Source organism: Neofelis nebulosa, chromosome 11 (genome assembly GCF_028018385.1).
Source record: "Neofelis nebulosa isolate mNeoNeb1 chromosome 11, mNeoNeb1.pri, whole genome shotgun sequence".
Lineage (NCBI taxonomy): Eukaryota > Metazoa > Chordata > Mammalia > Carnivora > Felidae > Neofelis > Neofelis nebulosa.
Genome location: NC_080792.1, coordinates 64,101,907 through 64,108,978, shown reverse-complemented (window position 1 = coordinate 64,108,978; position 7,072 = coordinate 64,101,907).

The following is a 7,072-nucleotide window of genomic DNA, read 5'->3' as shown; positions in this document are numbered from 1 at the left end:
GCACAGCTGACATTCTTACCGTCTTTCTCATCCTGCCTGTATTCTCAGCCAACTCGTACCCTTGAGCCAGACAGGGAACCCTGGCCAAAATCACTTTGTATCTGACTTCTCCTCACATAACCCAAATTAGGTTACTCAATGCCCGTTCACTTGCAAAACGCCCAGAGACACTCCTTTCCCTCCCACTGCAATTCTAGCCATGTATATTCCACCCCTATAACCAAAGAGGCTTCCATACACCATCGTAGCATTTGCCTTGACAGCATTTGTGAATTCTCATTATGCACACACTTAAGTGGATCACAGCATTTGTATACTAAGGAAAATATAATTTAAAAATGACATGGCCCTTGTATATATTTGGGCAACATTATCTCCTCTCTAAACCTTTTGAGTAAATTATAGACCATATCTGATATTATTTATTATTCTCAATTAGATACGTTCGGACACTTTCTCACTAATCTAACCTTACTTAAATGGAACCAACCACACTTCACTCCCTCTCCTCTCTTTACCAGGACTGGACCATTCAATACCCACAATTGACAGTAATCGCACGTAGTCACATTTCACCTATGCAGCCCTTTCTCTTTCTCTGGCACAAGCTATTAGTTCATCCTCTGATCCAGAAAAAAAGAGAAAACTCAGAGAACACATACTGTTCTGCCCCAAATTATTTTGAGAGTGTAGTAAATAGCTAATATGGTCCTCAACTACCTCTAAAGAATGAACAAAATAACTAAGAAGGATTAACATGGCCCAGATAAGGAAATACAATTTGACAAGCACCAAAACAATACTTCAGTAGTGACTTTTACATATGGGCTACAGTATTGGCCTTAACCACCACACGCTATAATATTTGAAGATCTATAATTAGGCAGGAAGATTAGGGATTCTTTGTCAGAAGAGGCAGATGTTTCCAAGCTCTGAAAAGCACAAATTGCTGGTCCCATCTCCCTTAAGTTTTAAATCTTTATTATTCCTTCATTCATTTTACCGACATATATTGAGAGCTAACATCAGTCACAGAGATGGATAAAACACATTCCACATAAGTTTACAACATAATAAGTCATACAGGCATGCACAGAAGTACTCAATATTATCGGTCATTTTTTGAATTAAAGCATTAAAAGTCCAGGAGGTAATATCTAGCACTTAAATTATACCAAACACAGAATGGTATTCTGGAAAGGTGAGGGGTTTTTTTTTGGCAGGAAGTAAGCAAGTTTGGGGACACACAGGTATGCAGAAGTCTAGGTAACTGATACCTCCACAAAATATATTCAGAAGCATAGAGATCTCCTCTGCATCCAGTACTGCTTTACCTTAGGCTCAGGGCCGTGTAAGACGGTTCGAGAGTAAGATCCTGTCACCGCACCCATTTTCATAACAGCCCCCTATTTCAGTCTGGGGATTACTCCTCCCTCAATCTAGTCCACGTACTCTGGGTGGGTTCTACCACTGCTCCACTGGTGGACCATATGTCTCAGATCCACATTCCCCTACCCATGGAGCTTGGTTCTTGGGTGGGCATATGTGTGATTCCCAGATCTCTCAGTAAAGGGTCTTGTGTTCCCACTAGGCTTAAATCTTGAACTCATCTGAGTCTAGAACTGATGTAGTCATTTTTCCATGAAGAGGGAGACTCTAAGTCCCAGTGGCCATGACGGGGAAGCTCGCATATAAAGCCAGCCCAGTGCAAGGCAGAGAAGAGGCATGGAGGGGCTGGATGTCAAGCCCTAATGATATTGAGCCCAGAATCCAACTGTCCTGGAAGCCAGGTTATCTGTGGACTTTTCAGTTGAATGAGAAAATTTCATTTCTGCTTTATGTCCTTTGGAACAGTTCTAACACTTGTAAACTAATGTGGAAAACAATTATAACATACCTGCTTTGTCAATGCCTTTTCACCATCTTCTGGGCCCTATCCAAGGTCGCCAGGGTTTAGAGTCTAACAAGGATGTCACAACTTCAAGTTGCTTTAAAAGCAACATCATAGAAAATGTGATTGTGGAGTGTTTAGCCCAAATCTATTTTGTAGGTGTTTTGAGAAATCCCAATTTTATTTATTGGATAATCTACAAAAGCTAGCAGGAAGCAATTAGATGCAATATACTTTGATTATTGGTCTTGGCCATCCAAACTCTTAAATGCATTAGAATTATGGTAACAAAGACAAGACATATAGCCAGATCCTGAAGCATGTAAATATATTTCTAGTATTTATTGCTTTTTAGTAGCTGGTGTGTAGTCATAGATATGAGTTTGTATGAGAAAATGCTAATAAAATTGCCAATATGAGGCTTTAAGTTTGAAACTTACTCTGTAATTTAACATTTGTGAGCAAAATTACTGCAGTGTTCCACCTTATTCATTAGTCACTCCCTCCACATTGAAGCTTTGTTGCAAGCAATGAAAATTACAAATCTTATTCTACCTACAAATTCTTATTTAATGCAGGAACTCTAAGTCTTATAATCTATGAGCCCATATTTGAGGGAAAGTTATAACCAAACATCACCCAACAGCTTGTAATCTTAGAAAAAAATGTAAAAAATGAAAAACAGCAGTGTCAAACTTTAAAAAAAATGGGAAAATGGTGCCATCTTGTGGTTATAAAGGAGTAAAAATAAAAATTTTATCTTCCTTTTTTCAATATTTTAGACAATCATTGCCAAAATCAGGCCCACCTTAAACAATTATTTCCCTCAGTGTTCTGAAATACCCAGATAAAGACTCTTGATTCCTCCTTTAGAATATTGTTAATGTGTAGAATTTTCCTTGACAATCAGATTCATTGCTATCTCAGCCAGGAAAATCTAATTTCCTGAAAAAATAGTTCCCATGATTATACTTTGATCTTTGAATTGGAGACAGATCTAAATCCCAAATGCTAAGGTAATGCACTCATAGAAAAAAGCTCTAAAACAGTTTTTAGGCATTAACATGGTAATCAGCAAATGTCTTTGAGAGATGCTTCCAAACACCAGAAACAGCATGTGATTTGATTTTTAAGAGTCCATGAAAGTACAGGTTGACTTCAGAAAACACAGTGCCGTAAGAAGCGTTAAAATACTTCTTCCCAGAAATATTTGGATTGACCAAAGAGATAAGATGAGCATGAGCCAAAATATCCCAAATGCCCCACATCTTATATACCAGACTGAAGGAAAATGCCAAGAGCTGACTCATATGCATCCTTACTTTGAATACAAAATGGTGCCAGGAGAAGCAGAAGCAGACCTTCCTCCACATTATAAATGCAATCTGGTACATCCATGGGCACATCAGTCCATGAAGACTCTAAAGGAATCTCCTCATAAGTGATAATATTTGGGTGATATGCATTTGTGCTAGCATAAAGGACCTCCTAGTCTAAGTTGATATAGTAATTTAAATAGTTATGCTTAAATTTAATAATATACTTCAATAGGAAAGACATTTGTACTTTATAGGACTAGGAAGTAAATATACAAATTTGCACTACTTGCCTGGTACAATTATTGATGGGAACAGTGAAAATAGAAATAGCAGCAGACTCAGGGCACCTGGGTGGTAAGCATCTGGCTCTTGGTGTCAGCGGAGGTCAGGATCTCAAGTTTTGGGGGTTGGGTTCAAGTCCTACATTGGGCTCTGAACTAACAACGGACAGGATGGAGCTTGCTTGGGATTCTCTCTCCCTCTCTCTCTCTGCCCCTCCCCATCCATCTCTCTCTCTCTCTCTCCCTCCCTCCCTCCCTCCCTCCCTCTCTCAAAAATAAAAAAAAAAAGTTTACTTACATGTTAGTTCTTAGGCTCACACACATAACTTAGTTGCGCTAAATTCTTGGCCTTGAGACCTGGTTGAAAGTCAACTTGTAAAAACAGTAAATAATTATCCCCAGTCAAGATGCTCTTGTCCTTTTGAATGAATCCCTTGCTTCAGAAGCACTTGTTACTGAGACGCCAATGGCCCACCGTCTGCAGAGACCCTGTAAGGCTATTAAACACCAGCATCATTCAGAATAAAACTGTAGTAATCCAAATTCTAAAGCCAATCTCTGCTACCAACCACTATTAGCTTAAGACCAACATCTGTAACACGGGCTATATAAATAGCCACTTCCCTGTGGTCAAAGTGGCCATAATTACAGTGACTCACCAGCGTCAAAATCTCACATTGCCCAAGACTTTAAGTGTTTGCCAGGGGTCATGAGAAGTTAGAAGAAAAAAAAATTATCACAATCACATCGCACACAATAGGCCACTGCAAACTTCTAAAGACATGAATCCTCATGCCTGGCTCTACAAAAGCCAAGTCTGAATATTATTTTCTTCCTGATACACAAACAGAAATGGATGAAATATCTGTAACTTCCTATGTAACCCAAAGCCCTCAAACCTTAACTAAACACAAAGCTGTCTATATACAATGATCCCAATGGCTTTAAAAATATGCATCGAAACCCTACAATCCAAAACAGAATATACAAAAATGGTGATAACACCTGTCTGTAAGTGATTGCATGATGAATGATTTTTATTTTCTTTTTAACCTCCAAAACTTTTCTATAAAAATTGTAATTATTTACACAATCAGAAAACTGACTAACTGCCTTTATAAAGTCAAGGGAGAGACACACTTCCTGCTCTCACCTCCAGAAGCAAAGAGATGGTTATAATTCTGACACGTTCTAGAAAGTGTCTAGAAAATGCAGCCTCCAGATATTGGAATGAGTCTGGATCTCACAGCTGTATCACTGCTAGCCTAGCAGCCTCTATTTGTCCCATAAAATTATGGAGTTTAACATAGAATCCCTGAAATTATAAGCAAAACAAAAATAAAGCAAAGTGGCCAATTATTTGGTTTTTATCTCCAAGTACCAGATAGGCAGGAAGTTCAGGAAAGCCTTGACTGTCTTCCAGAGACAGTCTTAAGAGAATAAAGAACACGCCCTGGTTGCACCTTCACTAGCTAAACAAGTCCACAAGGTAGGGTTGTGATGATTTTCAATGTAAAACATTAGTGGTACAAAGAGAAGAAATCTGAAGCAGGCATTAAACAGCTGCAATGGTAAAGTCTGTAAAGATACATTTTAAAGTAAAAAGAACACATGGCCAAACTAAATCAACTGCTAGCATGATGAAAAACATGCCTGTGTATGCAAGTACACAGCCCCCATCCCTGGAACCAACACTTGGCAATGATTCTCGATGTATGGGTTAAAAAAAAAAAAGTGGGCACCTGGGTGGTTCAGTAGGTTAAGCATCCAACTCTTGGTTTCGACTCAGGTCATGATCTCATGATTCCTGATTTCGAACTCCACATTGGGCTCCGCCCCTGATTTTTTTTTTTCCTGCTTCTTTCTTACCTCAGATCTCTGCACTTTCTCCATTTACTTCAAAAACTACTTCTCAGGCTCTTTGGCCCTTTCTCAGGCTGGCTGTCTTCTTCTCATCCTTCAGGTTGTTCCCAGTGAAAGTAGCATGTATACATACCTTAATTACTCTGTTGCATTACATTGTTTTCTTATTTGTCACAGTGGATATTATAATCCGCAATCATCCTGTTGCCTGTGCCTCACGTATTGTATATCAACCCTGCCAGACTCTCTACCCATGAGGTACTTTATCGTGTTGATCTTCTTCATGCCTCTGTTTCCAATACCTCACATAACAAGTCACAAAGCCAATTGTCAATACATATTTGTTAAATGAAATTAATACACATCCATAAAACATCACAAGTTATTTATAATAAAAAATAAGTTCACAATAAAAATCTAAGTAGATAATTGTTCTGTTATACCTCAATAAAGCTAGAAAAATATATATCATATACATTCAATATTTATACATTATATAAATATAAATTATATATATATATATGTATATATATATATATATATAAAGACAGTTGCATACAAAAGAGTAAAAGGATGTCAAAACACTGACAGTAGTTCTTTATGAGCATGTGATTTGCAATTGACCTTCATTTCCTTCTTTCCATTCCTCAACTTATTTTTTGTAATAGCAGGTATAATTTTTACATACAAGAAAATTTTAGGGGTGTTTGGGGTGGCTCGGTCAGTTAAGCATCTGACTTTGGCTCAGGTCACCATCGTGTGGTTCATGGGTTCTAACCCCACGTAGGGCTCTGTGCTGACAGCTCATAGCCTGGGGCCTGTTTCAGATTCTGTCTCTCTCTCTCTCTCTCTCTCTCTCTCTCTCTTCCTTTCCCCCCCTCATGCTCTCTCTCTCTCTCTCAAAAATAAATCAACATAAAAAACTTATGAAGAAAATTTTAAAGGAAGAAAAGGAGAACAAAGAAGAGGAAGACAAAGAAGGCTGTTAATCATTGTATTTTCATCTCTCATAATAGGCATCAACTCTTCAAGGCAGTGGCATTAAGGTTGAAGATACTTTGGCTAGAGGTTCACTCCCATTGCATCCAACACTCTGTCAAAGGAATAAACAAAAAACTGAATTTATCCCTTGCAAAGCAAGGGAAAGAGCTGTCCTAGTTAGGAATGGTCTCTTTTAGCAAAGCAGAAAGCTGATCTTCAATGGGATTTTGGATGTGTAAAGATCTACTGACTGTAGAGAGAGCATTTAGAGATTGGCTGGTCTTTATCTGTGATAGTGTAGTTACTGGAGTGCATCTATTTGGGTTTACTGGCTTCCAGAAGCCTGGGGCTGCCACTGATTGGCTAGTTCTCAGATATGTGTTTATTGATGTAACGTTGTCATTAATCGAGTGAGACAGGTTTCAAACCAGTTCTGGTGGTTAGTTCCTGCCGTAGCTGAAAACAAAGAATAAGAACCACTCATCCTTAGTATCCCCTATCCACATCCTCTCAGCCAAAGCTGCAGGAATTGTCCACATTGCATCACTATTGTTGATTCCCCTTGAAGTGAGGTTTTGCTTGTAGAGGGCTGGTTCTCAGTTCGAGAATCAATCAGCATGATTTTATCCTGTTTTGTCTTCGTATCATCTGTTGATCCATTGGCAGAATAGTGTCTGTGCATGAACATTTAAGATTCTGGACAGCAGATATTGATTATGAGACATATAAAAGTGTTA